This window comes from Rattus norvegicus, chromosome 1, assembly GCF_021556685.1.
Source record: "Rattus norvegicus strain SHRSP/BbbUtx chromosome 1, alternate assembly SHRSP_T2T, whole genome shotgun sequence".
NCBI classification, from domain to species: Eukaryota; Metazoa; Chordata; class Mammalia; order Rodentia; family Muridae; genus Rattus; species Rattus norvegicus.
In genome coordinates, this window is record NC_141534.1 from 49982867 (window position 1) to 50002022 (window position 19156).

Genomic DNA, 19156 nt, shown 5'->3' on the forward strand with positions numbered 1-19156 from the left:
TCACTTTGGGATCATTTCTGATAAGCCGTATGTTACTCAGATGAACCTGCAAGGGGGTAGTCACATGTGCTGTGGAAATCATAAGCAAACTATAAGAGAGACATTGCAGAAGTCAGTTATTGAAGCCATGTATCACATATGAATGACTGGTCGGGTGACAGGACAAATACACATCAGCAATCCCCTAAGAGCATCAGGGAGTAGAAAGTTCCTACCCAAGTAATGTCCCAGCATCTGGAGTCAGAACAGGGGCATCCCTAACAGGACTACAGACAACACAGTGTGCACAAACCTGCATAGACAGATGTGTCACTGCATAGCATGTAGTTAATGAAAAGAAGTCTTGTCAGTCCCTGGAGGGCCAGGGCTACACATCAGGAACATGTGCCTCTACCTCAGGAACATGCAATACAGTTTTACAAATATTTAACAGAAATAAGCAGATGTGTTCCACTGTTAGTATATGCACATTGGCAACAATGCAATTGGAAATTCCCTGGAACAGACTTGTGAGCCACCATGTGGGTGCTAGGACTGAACCCAGGTCCTCTACAAGAACAACTAGTGTAGGTGCCTGAGCCGCCAGTGTGTGAATATCGGGCGTAGTTCTGCGGGTTGAAAGGAAACACATAACACGGGTCACCCGTTTTCAGAGAGTGCCACAAACGCTTTACTGAGATCTCCTTATATACCAGAGGCAAAAGCCATGGAAAACAACAAGGCAGGTGCAAATCCCTAACCAGGAAAACAGGAAAAGTCGGTGTGGTGGAAAGTCCCAGGCCCAATCAGGGGCATAAACAACTTCTTAGACAACAAGCTGGAAGGCTCGGTGGGGAAGAAGGGGGCCATGGAAATCCCAGCCCCAAATCAGGGGCTAAGAGCAGCTCCCAAGGCTGTGAACAACTTCTTGCTATAGAAGGCTAAAAGGCTCAGCAAGGAGGGAGGGAAACACCACACAGGGTAGGGCCCAACAAACTAGTACTCAACTACTGAGGAATCTCTCAGCCCCGTTTTTATTTAAATGGTGGGGTAGGCTCCATGTGAAAAGGTGCCTGACAAAGCCAGGGTAATGGCTGCTCCTGGAGCCAGAGATTACAGGCGGTTGTAAGCCAGTGCTGGGTGCTGGGAATTGAACTCCAGTCCTAGGAAGTTTAAATAGAGAGGATGAGCCTGCTCATAGACAAGCAGGTTGGGTAAAAGGATTTCAGAGTTGTCAGCATGATGGGTGGTTACTGAAGGGATGGGGTGGAATGATGTTTCCCTGGGAGCTGCTGCAGAATTGGGTAAGGGACAGAGTAAGCCCACAAGGGGGACTGAGGAGTGGCCAGAGAGAGGAAGTGGAAAGGCAGGAAGCTGCAGAAGCAAAGCAGAATGGCTGTCCTTTCAGAACCCTGGAGTCCTACAGCCTGCCTGTGAGGGAGGGAGTGGGGTGTGGGGAGAATAGCCAGAGGGAGTCTGCAAAAGGAAGATGTAAATGGAACATTACAAGACAAATGAGACCAAAGATGTTTCCTCTTTAATTAGAAAAGACCTCACCTGGCAAAAAGCCCTTCTTGGTCAGCGTTTTTTCTTAGATATAGTATGTGCCCAAGGTTTCATCTGCTTTCTAAAGTTACACTTCCACTTTGCCTGGAGTTAGGCAATTTTGTAATGACAGTGTAAGGCTAAAGCCTGTCATGGTGGTGCCCAGCTTTAATCCCAGCATTCAAGGAATAGAAGCAAGTGGGTCTCTTAAATTCCAGGCCAACCTGACCTACATAGTGACTTATATATAGGTCAGCTAAGGGTTACATTATGAAGTCATGGTTGACGGGGAGGGAGGGAGGGAGAGAGGGAGGGAGGGAGGGAGAGAGAGAGAGAAAGGAAGAGAAAAAAATCAATTATTGTGACCTAAGTTAGTTCCCAGCCTCCACATGGTGACTCAAAACCACCCTAACTTCATTCCAAGGATCCAGTGCCTTTGTCTGACCTACCTGGGGAGCTAGGAACACACATGGTGCACATACATACATGCATTCAAAGAAAAACCCGAAATATTGATATACATGAAAAAATTTGGTAAGTTTTTTCCCTTTGGGAAAAATAATATAAAGGCATGTATATATACACATGGATGTGTGTGTGTGTGTGTGTGTGTGTGTGTGTGTGTGTGTGTGTGTGTCTGCGTGTTGCCAAGCTCTGGGGCAAGAAGCCCAGCGTCACCACAGCCAGTAGTCTTTATTGTAGTTGTGTGCCCTCTGCAGAAATAACTTTTTGCTTGCCCACATCCTGTGGATCACGTGAACCGTTTGTGGGAGGACCCATCTCTAGCAAGGTAGAGGTAATTAGAAGTGCAGACAAGGTGTGACTTTGGCCGCAGGTGTTTTACACAGCAGCGATCCGTAGCCCTCAGTGTCCTTTCATGGACACGGTCTTCAGATCTCCTTCCACCCACTTTCCCCAGGGTTGTCCCCTGATGGTGCCCCGGCACCCTGCAGGAATCTCAAAGTCCCTGAGAACTGACAGACACTGTATCCTGCTCCTTCTGGCTTGTGACATGTTCAGCAATTCTAGCCAGAGCATTCCAGTCCCGGCTAACTCCGAGGTACACTTTTAGTCATCCTCTCTGCTTCGAAAATACACCAAAACAGACGACGAGGGGGTCCAAAGAAAGAGTCCAGGTGTGTTGCAAGGAAGCGTTCAAAGTCCACAGCCTGTGTCTCCTCCCAACACCTCAGCCTTCTGCGCGCTGATCCTGCCCTGTGTAATCTACACATCCGGAACGTCCAGGACCCTACCCCACTCCAGACCTGGAAACTACATATGCCACATCGTAAGACCCTGCGTTCCCCCTGCCCCCAAGACTGGGGACTGTGGACCCTGTTCACAGCCTTGGTCTCCTTAGGAAGAATGGGAGTCCTGGGAGCTGCTAAGCCAGGAGCTGGAAGAAGCAGGGAGGAGTAGGGAACAGCAGGGACCAGAGGGCAGGGGAGGGCATGGGCGGGGAGTGGCAGGGGAGGGCCTGGCAGGGGAGGGCAGGGGCCCGCAGGGGCGGGCAGAGGTCGGGAATGGGCGGGCAGGGGCGGAAAGGGGCGGGGAAGGGCGGGGAGGGGCGGGGAAGGGCCGGCAGGGGTCCAGGATGGGCGGGCAGGGGCGGGCAGGGGGCGGGGAAGGGCGGGCAGGGGCGGGCAGCGGTCCGGGATGGGCGGGCAGGGGCGGGGAGGGGCGGGGAAGGCCGGGCAGGGGCCGGCAGGGGTCAACAAGGGCCTGCAGGTGCAGCCAGGGCTGGGCAGACTCATGTGGAGTAGCAGGATGAACAGAAGATCCGAACCTGTGGTCACCGTCACGGCGGCTCGTACCTCCATAGGTCGGTGTCCCGAAGGCACCCTACAGGTGCGCAGAGAACCTGGCCAACTGCCCGCTTGCATTCAGGATGGTTCATCTGTCACCATGTGGTGGCAGGTATTGGTAGTCATCTTACCTCTGATTCCTGCTGGGTTTGTGGACCAGTGACTACTGTGGTCAGTTCGTGTTGATAATCGATTTGGGACCTGGGTGTGTAGCTCAGGGGTGAAGTGTGTGGTTAGCGTACATGTGGTCACGAGTGCACTCTCTTGCCCTGCCCAGTGCTCTCTCAGCACACATGTGAATCAACTGTAGAGAAAATTGTTAACATTCAATACCAACTTCTGCTCTTCCTCTGTCCGAGACCATTTGTATGTGTGTCAGTTGGGTATCCTGTATGTATTAGAAGGGTGTTTTGCCTGCACATATGTCTTGCATTTACCACTTGCCTGCCTGGTGCTGGCAAAAGCTGGAGAGGACATTGGGTTTCCTGGAACTGGAGTTACAGATGGTTGTTGCTGTGAGCTGCTGTGCGGGTGCTGGGAATCAAACCCCAAGAACAGCCAGCGCTCCTAACCACTGACCAACTCTTCAAGCCTCTGAATGTTCTATATTTGGAAAGGTTCTTATTTCAGAATTTATAACCCCCAACATACTTTTATTTCAATATATTAAATCTTAAGTATATGTTGATTGGACATAAATGAAATAATATATATATGTACATATACATATACATATATATATATATATGATGCATTAATTGGCTGGAACCCAGTTCTGTACAGAAATTTCATTTAGTAAATTTCACCTTACATATGTAGGCTGAACATGATACGAAATATGTATGATTTTGTACATGAAATAAGTCGTGTCTGTCTCATGTGAAGGGGCTAGGCAGTCTTTAACATTCACCTAACCTTGTTATGAAAAGAAAATTATACGAATTCTAGGTTTAAAAATATAAAATTAAAAGAGTTAGCCCCAAAAGCCACAAACTCAGGGCTAAGCCCTGCAGCCAGGAATAGCAGGCCATAAAGATAAAGAAAAGGAATGCAAGAACCAGCTCAGGCTATCGAAGACTGACCCATAAACCATCCAAAGACGTCCCCCCAGCTTACTCAGAGTCATACTTTAACCAGATGTCCTCCAGACCCTGATAAGCCCCTACTTGTGCTTTTCAGCCATTGTGTCCTGCAGAGAGCACTCCAAGAAACCGGGCAGCCCAAGCCTAACCAGAGGTGTTTCAAATACAAATGCTCCATCAGTTTTGACAAACGTTTAAAAATAATGAGGACCTGAAGACCCTACCCTTCTCCTGATTTAGTAGCTCTGTTCCAGGAACCAGGGGCCATAAAACCTTCTGGCGTCCCCTTATCTCCTGGAGCCATAAAACAATCCTGTAACTTGCTGTGCATTCCCCTTTGACATCCCCCATCCCCTGGTGCTCACAGCCTCTGCCTTTAAATACTCTTTTTCCCAGCCTCTCGGGGCCGACACCTCTGTCTCCTGCGCGGGATACGTGTCGGCCCGGAGATCTCTGTAATAGGTCTCCGTAATAAACCTCGCCTTTGCTTATTACATCCAAAATGGTCTCTCTGTGTCTGGGGTCCGCGATTTCCCAAGACTTGAGTAAGGGTCTCTCTGCGTGGGATCTTTCAACCACAGCAATAGAAACCCTAGCAAAAACAGAGATGGATTAAAAAATAACGACTACAGTCAGATACATAAAGCCCATAAGCATTTTCTTCCCTAAATCCTTCAGGCACATTATCACTGCATCAGAAAGCTTGTTGACTGGAACAGAAGTTGGTATCAGGAACAGGTTTGCTGCTGTGCAAAAGCTGACCACGTCGTTCTAGGAGAAATGTGAGAGAATTTGGGACCTTAGGCTGGGAAACACCTTGCTATTACAGCACGTCCAGGGCCATTTTAGTGGAAGCTTGGAAAACAGTGATACTATAGGAACCGTGGACTGCGGGTGCCTGATTTCTGGGATTTCAGAGAGGGGTGAAGGAGTTTACCATGAATTGGGCCTGGGGTTCCCCTGTGATATTCTGACTGAGATTCTGTTTGCTGTTTAGGATGGGGCTGAAGAGTCAGCTTCATTAACTGCTCCACTGAGAGATGAAACTTTCTGCGGTTCATTAGGACAATAAGAAAGGCTGCCTAGAGACGTCACAAAGCTGAGGCCAGGCCACATCTTGTGCTGCAAACCAAATTGGCAATCTATGAGGGTCATCTGGTTCTAGTTTTGAAGGGAATCAAGGAGAGCACTCGAGGCTTGGCACCTGGTCGCAGGGTCAGGGTCTTCGCAGAACGGCTTGAGAGGCTGAAGGGGAAGCCTCAGGTGGTATGGAGGCTCCAGGATATTGGAGATGCCGGGACTGTAGGATGACCATCGATGGGAGCTGCAGATTCGCAAATGTCTGAAGGAAGCAGAAAATCGTGTGCAGTGAATGGCAGGGCTGTGGACCGCCCAAGGATTTTGTGTACCAGAAGGCTGTCTGGCCCTAAACTATCCACTTTTAATTTGTACTGCTGGATTTTGAGTTTTGCTTAAGTGTGAATTCATTTTAGTATTATTTTTTAATGCCCAAGTTCTTTCTCTTGGGATAAGAATACTTTTAAAAAGAATATTGTTTTTTTGACACAGAATCTCTTTACACGGCCCTTGTAGTCTCAGAATTCACAGAAATCCTCCTGTCTCTTTCTGCTGGGATTAAAGGCCTGTGCCACCCTACCCAGCAAGAATATTTAAGTATAAAATTTGCTTTTTATTTTTATCTCATAGACACCCACTGTTAAGTGGCTTTGGACCGTTAAAGAGACTTTAGACTTCCAACACATTACAACTTTTATTGACCTTGAACTTTTACAGTGTCACGGTATTTTGTATTATGATATTAACATGAGACTTTAGAGACAAGGAGTAAAAAGTATCCGTTTAAAAATGATGTTTCTGTGTCAGTCAGCGAGCAGTGGTTTGGTTTGGTTCAGAGGGGCCTTTGTTTTTCAGATATTATTGTTTCTTTGTGAAGATGGGATCTTAGTGAACAGCCTTGGCGGTCCTGGAACTCGCCATGTTGAACTAGAATTGACGGAGATCCATCTGTCACTGCCCATTTTTATTTATTTCTTTAGTGTGTGTGTGTGTGTGTGTGTGTGTGTGTGTGTGTGTGTGTTCTTGTGTATGTGTGTGTGCGTGTCCCTGCGTGTTCGTGTGTGTGTGTGTGTGTGCGCACATGAGCAAATGTGCGTGCAGTATGTGTATGCACATATTTGTAAGGATGCCTGTGAAGGCCAAAAGAGGGTTTTAGTCTCCTGCACATGGAGTTACAGGCAGTTTCTCAGGCTCCAGAGGTCTGCCCTTCCCAGCCTTCAGCAGTGTGGTCATAGGTGCACCACCATGCTCTATGCTGTTCTTTTTGTTGCTGCTGCTGTTGTTTTAGTTGGTTTTGGGCTGACCTCAGAACATTTGCACTTTACCTACTGAGCCATCTCGTCAGCCCCATGTCAGCTGTTTTACATCATATTTTCTGTGCATAGGTGTTGTGTTTGCATAGATGTTGCGATCCCCTGTGTGTCAGTGGAGGTGTCGGATCCCCTGGCTCTGGAGTTGTGGTCTGTATTAGGAGCCTCCATGTGAGTGTGAGGGAACCAAACCTGGGTCCCTAGAAGAGCAGCTAGTGCTGCCTGCCATCTCTGCAGCTTCCAGATCCTTCTAAGTCAGATCCAGTGTGCTGTACTAACTGCTCAGAACAGTGGAACAGTTAGACCTAAGGGACTTTTAGCATGCATTCTTTTGGTTTTGAGGCTGAGGGTTGCTCTATAGCCCAGGTTAGCCTTAGTGTAGAAAACTTCCCTACCTGAGCTTCTAAAGTGTTGCTATTATAGGTAGGGTTGTGTGTTTGTGTGTGTGTGTGTGTGTTTGCGCTCACGTGTGCATGCACAAGCACGCGTGTTGTGTGTGTCCCCACATCTGCCTAGAGAACATCAGCCACCTTTTGAATGGAATCAGTTCACTGAGGGAACTGGGTTGCAGGGCACATGAAGGAGCCCTCCATACTGACAGTGGTCCTGCTGAGGAATCACTGTACAGGCTGCCTTAGAGCCACAGGCCACCATGGAACACCCAGCCTCACAGAGGCAGTTTCCTACAAGAGGTGTGTCTTTGAGGAGTATATTATGTACATATTTTCTTCATTTAAATTAACATTGTGTCTGTGTGCACACACACACACACATTTGTACCCATGGAGGCCACAAGAGGGTGTGTGATAACATAGGCCTGAGTTACAGGTGAGCATGGGATCTGAGGTTTGGTCCTCATGATAGAGCATCAAGTGTTGTTAACAGTGAACCATGTCTCCAGCAACTGCAGCATAATTTTGTTACTATTTTGTTACTATTTGATACAGTTCTCATTAAAACACTAAACAGAATGTGAGACCAGAGGACCAACCTGAGGACAGGAACCCAGGTCGACAGCTTGCTGTACTTTAGTGTGAGACACCCAAGGCTAAGACGTTGAGACACTGCACTTGACACTGTTATAAAACAGGGAAATCCAGTCAGTCATCAAGGGCTCCAGAGTGAACGACAGTTTCATTATTTCCATGTTTATTGTCTTTGCTTTCTGGGTATAGTTTTCTCTGACCATTGCTTTGTTTGTTTGTTTGTTTGTTTTTGAGTCAGGGTGTCATCATATAGCCTGAAAATCGTTTTGTAGATGAGGTTGGCTTTGAACTCCCAGAGATCCACCTTTCTGTGCTGCCTGAGTACTTGAATTAAACGCATGCGCCCTTATGCAGGGTCCTGAAATGATCCATTCAAGGAATGGGGATGTGGCTTCTGGTTTGAACTTCAGGCTCTTCGCTCAAACACCCCTGCTTGCTTGTTGTCTTGTGGTTTCCCATTGATCAAACCAAGACCAATCCTGTAGTGGAAATTGGATTCAGTGACCTCTTCTAAGCTGAGGTGGTGGGGTAGGTATTCTAGCTATTCTAGTCAGAAGATTGCCCGTCCCAACCAGTGTGCCTCTGGGTGTTGGAAAGTGAGCAGCAAGCACCTTCCCTGCATTTGTTTCTCCGCTTGACCAGAGCGACAGTACTTGCTTCAAACGTCTACCTTGGCTTCCCCAAAATGATGAACTGTGACTGGAATTGAAAGCCAAATAAACTCTTCCCTCCCTTGCACTGCTTCTCATCAGTGAGTTTGATCATGAAAAGAGAAACAAAGCCAGAGCTTAGGATGTGGTAAGGACAGCCAGCTTCAACAGAGAAGCCTTAGTGTGCAGCATGTTACTGAGAAGTCACTTTGGGATCATTTCTGATAAGCCGTATGTTACTCAGATGAACCTGCAAGGGGTAGTCACATGTGCTGTGGAAATCATAAGCAAACTATAAGAGAGACATTGCAGAAGTCAGTTATTGAAGCCATGTATCACATATGAATGACTGGTCGGGTGACAGGACAAATACACATCAGCAATCCCCTAAGAGCATCAGGGAGTAGAAAGTTCCTACCCAAGTAATGTCCCAGCATCTGGAGTCAGAACAGGGGCATCCCTAACAGGACTACAGACAACACAGTGTGCACAAACCTGCATAGACAGATGTGTCACTGCATAGCATGTAGTTAATGAAAAGAAGTCTTGTCAGTCCCTGGAGGGCCAGGGCTACACATCAGGAACATGTGCCTCTACCTCAGGAACATGCAATACAGTTTTACAAATATTTAACAGAAATAAGCAGATGTGTTCCACTGTTAGTATATGCACATTGGCAACAATGCAATTGGAAATTCCCTGGAACAGACTTGTGAGCCACCATGTGGGTGCTAGGACTGAACCCAGGTCCTCTACAAGAACAACTAGTGTAGGTGCCTGAGCCGCCAGTGTGTGAATATCGGGCGTAGTTCTGCGGGTTGAAAGGAAACACATAACACGGGTCACCCGTTTTCAGAGAGTGCCACAAACGCTTTACTGAGATCTCCTTATATACCAGAGGCAAAAGCCATGGAAAACAACAAGGCAGGTGCAAATCCCTAACCAGGAAAACAGGAAAAGTCGGTGTGGTGGAAAGTCCCAGGCCCAATCAGGGGCATAAACAACTTCTTAGACAACAAGCTGGAAGGCTCGGTGGGGAAGAAGGGGGCCATGGAAATCCCAGCCCCAAATCAGGGGCTAAGAGCAGCTCCCAAGGCTGTGAACAACTTCTTGCTATAGCAGGCTAAAAGGCTCAGCGAGGGGGGAGGGAAACACCACACAGGGTAGGGCCCAACAAACTAGTACTCAACTACTGAGGAATCTCTCAGCCCCGTTTTTATTTAAATGGTGGGGTAGGCTCCATGTGAAAAGGTGCCTGACAAAGCCAGGGTAATGGCTGCTCCTGGAGCCAGAGATTACAGGCGGTTGTAAGCCAGTGCTGGGTGCTGGGAATTGAACTCCAGTCCTAGGAAGTTTAAATAGAGAGGATGAGCCTGCTCATAGACAAGCAGGTTGAGTAAAAGGATTTCAGAGTTGTCAGCATGATGGGTGGTTACTGAAGGGATGGGGTGGAATGATGTTTCCCTGGGAGCTGCTGCAGAATTGGGTAAGGGACAGAGTAAGCCCACAAGGGGGACTGAGGAGTGGCCAGAGAGAGGAAGTGGAAAGGCAGGAAGCTGCAGAAGCAAAGCAGAATGGCTGTCCTTTCAGAACCCTGGAGTCCTACAGCCTGCCTGTGAGGGAGGGAGTGGGGTGTGGGGAGAATAGCCAGAGGGAGTCTGCAAAAGGAAGATGTAAATGGAACATTACAAGACAAATGAGACCAAGGATGTTTCCTCTTTAATTAGAAAAGACCTCACCTGGCAAAAAGCCCTTCTTGGTCAGCGTTTTTTCTTAGATATAGTATGTGCCCAAGGTTTCATCTGCTTTCTAAAGTTACACTTCCACTTTGCCTGGAGTTAGGCAATTTTGTAATGACAGTGTAAGGCTAAAGCCTGTCATGGTGGTGCCCAGCTTTAATCCCAGCATTCAAGGAATAGAAGCAAGTGGGTCTCTTAAATTCCAGGCCAACCTGACCTACATAGTGACTTATATATAGGTCAGCTAAGGGTTACATTATGAAGTCATGGTTGACAGGGAGGGAGGGAGGGAGAGAGAGAGAGAGAGAGAGAGAGAAAGAGAGAGAGAGAGAGAGAGAGAGAGAGAAAGGAAGAGAAAAAAATCAATTATTGTGACCTAAGTTAGTTCCCAGCCTCCACATGGTGACTCAAAACCACCCTAACTTCATTCCAAGGATCCAGTGCCTTTGTCTGACCTACCTGGGGAGCTAGGAACACACATGGTGCACATACATACATGCATTCAAAGAAAAACCCGAAATATTGATATACATGAAAAAATTGGTAAGTTTTTTCCCTTTGGGAAAAATAATATAAAGGCATGTATATATACACATGGATGTGTGTGTGTGTGTGTGTGTGTGTGTGTGTGTGTGTGTGTGTGTGTGTCTGCGTGTTGCCAAGCTCTGGGGCAAGAAGCCCAGCGTCACCACAGCCAGTAGTCTTTATTGTAGTTGTGTGCCCTCTGCAGAAATAACTTTTTGCTTGCCCACATCCTGTGGATCACGTGAACCGTTTGTGGGAGGACCCATCTCTAGCAAGGTAGAGGTAATTAGAAGTGCAGACAAGGTGTGACTTTGGCCGCAGGTGTTTTACACAGCAGCGATCCGTAGCCCTCAGTGTCCTTTCATGGACATGGTCTTCAGATCTCCTTCCACCCACGTTCCCCAGGGTTGTCCCCTGACGGTGCCCCGGCACCCTGCAGGAATCTCAAAGTCCCTGAGAACTGACAGACACTGTATCCTGCTCCTTCTGGCTTGTGACATGTTCAGGAATTCTAGCCAGAGCATTCCAGTCCCGGCTAACTCTGAGGTACACTTTTAGTCATCCTCTCTGCTTCGAAAATACACCAAAACAGACGACGAGGGGGTCCAAAGAGAGAGTCCAGGTGTGTTGCAAGGAAGCGTTCAAAGTCCACAGCCTGTGTCTCCTCCCAACACCTAGCCTTCTGCGCGCTGATCCTGCCCTTTGTAATCTACACATCCGGAACGTCCAGGACCCTACCCCACTCCAGACCTGGAAACTACATATGCCACATCCTAAGACCCCGCGTCCCCGCTGCCCCCAAGACTGGGGACTGTGGACCCCGTTCACAGCCTTGGTCCTCTTAGGAAGAATGGGAGTCCTGGGAGCTGCTAAGCCAGGAGCTGGAAGAAGCAGGGAGGAGTAGGGAACAGCAGGGACCAGAGGGCAGGGGCAGGCATGGGCGGGGAGTGGCAGGGGAGGGCCTGGCAGGGGAGGGCAGGGGCCGGCAGGCGCCGGCAGGGGCGGGCAGAGGTCAGGAATGGGCGGGCAGGGGCAGGCAGGGGCGGGGAAGGGCGGGCAGGGGGCGGGGAGGGGCGGGGAGGGGCGGGCAGGGGTCCAGGATGGGCGGGCAGGGGCGGGCAGGGGGCGGGGAAGGGCGGACAGCGGTCCGGGATGGGCGGGCAGGGGGCGGGGAGGGGCGGGGAAGGCCGGGCAGGGGCCGGCAGGGGTCAACAAGGGCCTGCAGGTGCAGCCAGGGCTGGGCAGACTCATGTGGAGTAGCAGGATGAACAGAAGATCCGAACCGGTGGTCACAGTCACGGCGGCTCGTACCTCCATAGGTCGGTGTCCCGAAGGCACCCTACAGGTGCGCAGAGAACCTGGCCAACTGCCCGCTTGCATTCAGGATGGTTCATCTGTCACCATGTGGTGGCAGGTATTGGTAGTCATCTTACCTCTGATTCCTGCTGGGTTTGTGGGCCAGTGACTACTGTGGTCAGTTCGTGTTGATAATCGATTTGGGACCTGGGTGTGTAGCTCAGGAGTGAAGTGTGTGGTTAGCGTACATGTGGTCACGAGTGCACTCTCTTGCCCTGCCCAGTGCTCTCTCAGCACACATGTGAATCAACTGTAGAGAAAATTGTTAACATTCAGTACCAACTTCTGCTCTTCCTCTCTCCGAGACCATTTGTATGCGTGTCAGTTGGGTATCCTGTATGTATTAGAAGGGTATTTTGCCTGCACATATGTCTTGCATTTACCTCTTGCCTGCCTGGTGCTGGCAAAAGCTGGAGAGGACTTTGGGTTTCCTGGAACTGGAGTTACAGATGGTTGTTGCTCTGAGCTGCTGTGCGGGTGCTGGGAATCAAACCCCAAGAACAGCCAGCGCTCCTAACCACTGACCAACTCTTCAAGCCTCTGAATGTTCTATATTTGGAAAGGTTCTTATTTCAGAATTTATAACCCCCAACATACTTTTATTTCAATATATTAAATCTTAAGTATATGTTGATTGGACATAATTGAAATAATATATATATATATATATGTACATATACATATATATATATATATGATGCATTAATTGGCTGGAACCTAGTTCTGTACAGAAATTTCATTTAGTAAATTTCACCTTACATATGTAGGCTGAACATGATACAAAATATGTATGATTTTGTACATGAAATAAGTCGTGTCTGTCTCATGTGAAGGGGCTAGGCAGTCTTTAACATTCACCTAACCTTGTTACACATCTGCACTTTGAATAATATCTGACACAGGAGGTCCACAGTGGCATCATTTTAGCGTCCAGAAAGTTCCATATCTCCCAGACTGGAGGTCCATGGCTGTAACCCCAGCACTCTGCAGTCTGAGAAGTGAGCTTTATGAGATTGAGGCCAGCCTGAGCTAGCCAGCCTCTTTGTTATAGAAGAAAAGAAAAGGACAGAGGAGGGAGAGAGAGGCTGGCGGTGACACTGTAGAGAGCTTTCTCAGCACGCACAAAGCTTGAGTTTAATCCCCACCCCTGTGAGAAAAAGAAGTTTTGTATTTTGGTTCATTGCTGATTTTGAGAAGGTGAGTTCTTAGTTAACCTGTATTTTCTCGTATTGTTTTCAGTCTTGGAGTTTGCTTTTGATATTTTTCTTGTTAGAATATTTAAACTACATTTACTAATCTATTTAAGATTTATTTACTTTTATATATGTGAGTACACTGTCGCTGTCCTCAGACACACCAGAAGAGGGCATCAGATCCCACTACAGATGGTTGTGAGCCACCATGTGGTTGCTGGGAATTGAACTCAGGACCTCTGGATGAGCAGTCAGTGCTCTTAACCACTGAGCCATCTCTCCAGCCTTATTTATTTATTTTGAGGGATGCTACAAAGCTTGTATGGGAGTTGAAGGACAAGTTGTGGGAGTTGGTTCTCCCCTCCCACCATCCCACTTCCCACTCCACCCCTCGCCCCCAACAACACACAGTACGTGTCCCGGAACTGAACTCAGGTCACCTACTCAGTGGCAGTGCCGTCCTCCTTCCTCACCCAGGGAGTTGTCTCTCCAGCATCGGATTTTGTTGTTGTTGTTGTTGTTGTTGACGTAGAATCGAAGGTTAATGAGTAACGTGGATGATAGCCTTTTAAGCTCTCAGTGCTCTGCCTCTGCTGCCCAAGTGCTGGGATTGTGGACATTCACCATCAAACCTGGTGTCACTCTGTTACTTTTTCCACATCTCCCTGGCTTCTGTGGAACTGCTCACGTAGTCATGACAGGACATGAGAGTGTTCACTGAAGACCCGTTAAGCGTGTCCTTTACAGTCTTATAAAGCATCTTGCCAGGCACTTTCCTCTCATTGCGTCCCTTAACCCCAGGCTATGTGGATCTTACCATCTCCAGCTACTAAAGGAACAAGGAAACTCAGAGGTCGCTAACCGCAGTCCGTGTGTGAGTTCCTGTCCTGACTCCCTTGGTGATGTACAGCCAAGTGGAAGTGTAAGCCAAACAAGCCCTTTCCTCCCCAACTTGGTTGTTTTTGGTCATGGTGTCTCACCACAGCAATAGAAACCCTAGCAAAAACAGAGATGGATTAAAAAATAACGACTACAGTCAGATACATAAAGCCCATAAGCATTTTCTTCCCTAAATCCTTCAGGCACATTATCACTGCATCAGAGAGCTTGTTGACTGGAACAGAAGTTGGTATCAGGAACAGGTTTGTTGCTATGCAAAAGCTGACCACGTCGTTCTAGGAGAAATGTGAGAGAATTTGGGACCTTAGGCTGGGAAACACCTTGCTATTACAGCACGTCCAGGGCCATTTTAGTGGAAGCTTGGAAAACAGTGATACTATAGGAACCGTGGACTGTGGGTGCCTGATTTCTGGGATTTCAGAGAGGGGTGAAGGAGTTTACCATGAATTGGGCCTGGGGTTCCCCTGTGATATTCTGACTGAGATTCTGTTTGCTGTTTAGGATGGGGCTGAAGAGTCAGCTTCATTAACTGCTCCACTGAGAGATGAAACTTTCTGCGGTTCATTAGGACAATAAGAAAGGCTGCCTAGAGACGTCACAAAGCTGAGGCCAGGCCACATCTTGTGCTGCAAACCAAATTGGCAATCTATGAGGATCATCTGGTTCTAGTTTTGAAGGGAATCAAGGAGAGCACTCGAGGCTTGGCACCTGGTCGCAGGGTCAGGGTCTTCGCAGAACGGCTTGAGAGGCTGAAGGGGAAGCCTCAGGTGGTATGGAGGCTCCAGGATATTGGAGATGCCGGGACTGTAGGATGACCATCGATGGGAGCTGCAGATTCGCAAATGTCTGAAGGAAGCAGAAAATCGTGTGCAGTGAATGGCAGGGCTGTGGACCGCCCAAGGATTTTGTGTACCAGAAGGCTGTCTGGCCCTAAACTATCCACTTTTAATTTGTACTGCTGGATTTTGAGTTTTGCTTAAGTGTGAATTCATTTTAGAATTATTTTTTAATGCCCAAGTTCTTTCTCTTGGGATAAGAATACTTTTAAAAAGAATATTGTTTTTTTGACACAGAATCTCTTTACACGGCCCTTGTAGTCTCAGAATTCACAGAAATCCTCCTGTCTCTTTCTGCTGGGATTAAAGGCCTGTGCCACCCTACCCAGCAAGAATATTCAAGTATAAAATTTGCTTTTTATTTTTATCTCATAGACACCCACTGTTAAGTGGCTTTGGACTGTTAAAGAGACTTTAGACTTCCAACACACTACAACTTTTATTGACCTTGAACTTTTACAGTGTCACGGTATTTTATATTAGGATATTAACATGAGACTTTAGAGACAAGGAGTAAAAAGTATCCGTTTAAAAATGATGTTTCTGTGTCAGTCAGCGAGCAGTGGTTTGGTTTGGTTCAGAGGGGCCTTTGTTTTTCAGATATTATTGTTTCTTTGTGAAGATGGGATCTTAGTGAACAGCCTTGGCTGTCCTGGAACTCGCCATGTTGAACTAGAATTGACGGAGATCCAGCTGTCACTGCCCATTTTTATTTATTTCTTTAGTGTGTGTGTGTGTGTGTGTGTGTGTGTGTGTGTGTTCTTGTGTATGTGTGTGTGCGTGTCCCTGCGTGTTCGTGTGTGTGTGTGTGTGTGTGTGCACACGTGCAAATGTGCGTGCAGTATGTGTATGCACATATTTGTAAGGATGCCTGTGAAGGCGAAAAGAGGGTTTTAAGTCTCCTGCACATGGAGTTACAGGCAGTTTCTCAGGCTCCAGAGGTCTGCCCTTCCCAGCCTTCAGCAGTGTGGTCATAGGTGCACCACCATGCTCTGTGCTGTTCTTTTTGTTGCTGCTGCTGTTGTTTTAGTTGGTTTTGGGCTGACCTCAGAACATTTGCACTTTACCTACTGAGCCATCTCGTCAGCCCCATGTCAGCTGTTTTACATCATATTTTCTGTGCATAGATGTTGTGTTTGCATAGATGTTGCGATCCCCTGTGTGTCAGTGGAGGTGTCGGATCCCCTGGGTCTGGAGTTGTGGTCTGTATTAGGAGCCTCCATGTGAGTGTGAGGGAACCAAACCTGGGTCCCTAGAAGAGCAGCCAGTGCTGCCTGCCATCTCTGCAGCTTCCAGATCCTTCTAAGTCAGATCCAGTTTGCTGTACTAACTGCTCAGAACAGTGGAACAGTGAGACCTAAGGGACTTTTAGCATGCATTCTTTTGGTTTTGAGGCTGAGGGTTGCTCTATAGCCCAGGTTAGCCTTAGTGTAGAAAACTTCCCTACCTGAGCTTCTAAAGTGTTGCTATTATAGGTAGGGTTGTGTGTTTGTGTGTGTGTGTGTGTGTTTGCGCGCACGTGTGCATGCACAAGCACGCGTGTTGTGTGTGTCCCCACATCTTCCTAGAGAACATCAGCCACCTTTTGAATGGAATCAGTTCGCTGAGGGAACTGTGTGTTGAAGGGCACATGAAGGAGCCCTCCATACTGACAGTGGTCCTGCTGAGGAATCACTGTACAGGCTGCCTTAGAGCCACAGGCCACCATGGAACACCCAGCCTCACAGAGGCAGTTTCCTACAAGAGGTGTGTCTTTGAGGAGTATATTATGTACATATTTTCTTCATTTAAATTAACATTGTGTCTGTGTGCACACACACGCACACATTTGTACCCATGGAGGCCACAAGAGGGTGTGTGATAACATAGGCCTGAGTTACAGGTGAGCATGTGATCTGAGGTTTGGTCCTCATGATAGAGCATCAAGTGTTGTTAACAGTGAACCATCTCTCCAGCAACTGCAGCATAATTTTGTTACTATTTTGTTACTATTTGATACAGTTCTCATTAAAACACTAAACAGAATGTGAGACCAGAGGACCAACCTGAGGACAGGCACCCAGGTCGACAGCTTGCTGTACTTTAGTGTGAGACACCCAAGGCTAAGACGTTGAGACACTGCACTTGACACTGTTAAAACAGGGAAATCCAGTCAGTCATCAAGGGCTCCAGAGTGAACGACAGTTTCATTATTTCCATGTTTATTGTCTTTGCTTTCTGGGTATAGTTTTCTCTGACCATTGCTTTGTTTGTTTGTTTGTTTTTGAGTCAGGGTGTCATCATATAGCCTGAAAATCGTTTTGTAGATGAGGTTGGCTTTGAACTCCCAGAGATCCACCTTTCTGTGCTGCCTGAGTACTTGAATTAAACGCATGCGCCCTTATGCAGGGTCCTGAAATGATCCATTCAAGGAATGGGGATGTGGCTTCTGGTTTGAACTTCAGGCTCTTCGCTCAAACACCCCTGCTTGCTTGTTGTCTTGTGGTTTCCCATTGATCAAACCAAGACCAATCCTGTAATGGAAATTGGATTCAGTGACCTCTTCTAAGCTGAGGTGGTGGGGTAGGTATTCTAGCTATTCTAGTCAGAAGATTGCCCGTCCCAACCAGTGTGCCTCTGGGTGTTGGAAAGTGAGCAGCAAGCACCTTCCCTGCATTTGTTTCTCCGCTTGACCAGAGCGACAGTACTTGCTTCAAACGTCTACCTTGGCTTCCCCAAAATGATGAACTGTGACTGGAATTGAAAGCCAAATAAACTCTTCCCTCCCTTGCACTGCTTCTCATCAGTGAGTTTGATCATGAAAAGAGAAACAAAGCCAGAGCTTAGGATGTGGTAAGGACAGCCAGCTTCAACAGAGAAGCCTTAGTGTGCAGCATGTTACTGAGAAGTCACTTTGGGATCATTTCTGATAAGCCGTATGTTACTCAGATGAACCTGCAAGGGGGTAGTCACATGTGCTGTGGAAATCATAAGCAAACTATAAGAGAGACATTGCAGAAGTCAGTTATTGAAGCCATGTATCACATATGAATGACTGGTCGGGTGACAGGACAAATACACATCAGCAATCCCCTAAGAGCATCAGGGAGTAGAAAGTTCCTACCCAAGTAATGTCCCAGCATCTGGAGTCAGAACAGGGGCATCCCTAACAGGACTACAGACAACACAGTGTGCACAAACCTGCATAGACAGATGTGTCACTGCATAGCATGTAGTTAATGAAAAGAAGTCTTGTCAGTCCCTGGAGGGCCAGGGCTACACATCAGGAACATGTGCCTCTACCTCAGGAACATGCAATACAGTTTTACAAATATTTAACAGAAATAAGCAGATGTGTTCCACTGTTAGTATATGCACATTGGCAACAATGCAATTGGAAATTCCCTGGAACAGACTTGTGAGCCACCATGTGGGTGCTAGGACTGAACCCAGGTCCTCTACAAGAACAACTAGTGTAGGTGCCTGAGCCGCCAGTGTGTGAATATCGGGCGTAGTTCTGCGGGTTGAAAGGAAACACATAACACGGGTCACCCGTTTTCAGAGAGTGCCACAAACGCTTTACTGAGATCTCCTTATATACCAGAGGCAAAAGCCATGGAAAACAACAAGGCAGGTGCAAATCCCTAACCAGGAAAACAGGAAAAGTCGGTGTGGTGGAAAGTCCCAGGCCCAATCAGGGGCATAAACAACTTCTTAGACAACAAGCTGGAAGGCTCGGTGGGGAAGAAGGGGGCCATGGAAATCCCAGCCCCAAATCAGGGGCTAAGAGCAGCTCCCAAGGCTGTGAACAACTTCTTGCTATAGAAGGCTAAAAGGCTCAGCAAGGAGGGAGGGAAACACCACACAGGGTAGGGCCCAACAAACTAGTACTCAACTACTGAGGAATCTCTCAGCCCCGTTTTTATTTAAATGGTGGGGTAGGCTCCATGTGAAAAGGTGCCTGACAAAGCCAGGGTAATGGCTGCTCCTGGAGCCAGAGATTACAGGCGGTTGTAAGCCAGTGCTGGGTGCTGGGAATTGAACTCCAGTCCTAGGAAGTTTAAATAGAGAGGATGAGCCTGCTCATAGACAAGCAGGTTGGGTAAAAGGATTTCAGAGTTGTCAGCATGATGGGTGGTTACTGAAGGGATGGGGTGGAATGATGTTTCCCTGGGAGCTGCTGCAGAATTGGGT

At 47.7% G+C, this 19156-nt stretch overlaps 2 long non-coding RNA genes across 5 annotated transcripts; both read left to right on the forward strand.

Annotated features, from left to right (window-relative positions):
• The first annotated feature begins 2334 nt into the window (after positions 1 to 2334).
• On the forward strand, positions 2335 to 6281 carry LOC148006963 (uncharacterized). Of its 3 annotated transcripts, XR_015649386.1 has the most exons (3): positions 2352 to 2812; positions 5090 to 5193; positions 5409 to 6281. It is a non-coding gene; the product is annotated as an uncharacterized LOC148006963 (long non-coding RNA). The 3 variants fall into 3 exon arrangements; XR_015649391.1 differs by lacking the exon at positions 5090 to 5193 and having other exon boundaries at positions 2335 to 2812; XR_015649390.1 differs by lacking the exon at positions 2352 to 2812 and having other exon boundaries at positions 4799 to 5193.
• A 5575-nt stretch (positions 6282 to 11856) lies between these two features.
• On the forward strand, positions 11857 to 17755 carry LOC148006964 (uncharacterized). Of its 2 annotated transcripts, none has more exons than XR_015649394.1 (2): positions 11857 to 12043; positions 14649 to 17755. It is a non-coding gene; the product is annotated as an uncharacterized LOC148006964 (long non-coding RNA). The 2 variants fall into 2 exon arrangements; XR_015649396.1 differs by having other exon boundaries at positions 11857 to 12017.
• Positions 17756 to 19156: the final 1401 nt, after the last annotated feature.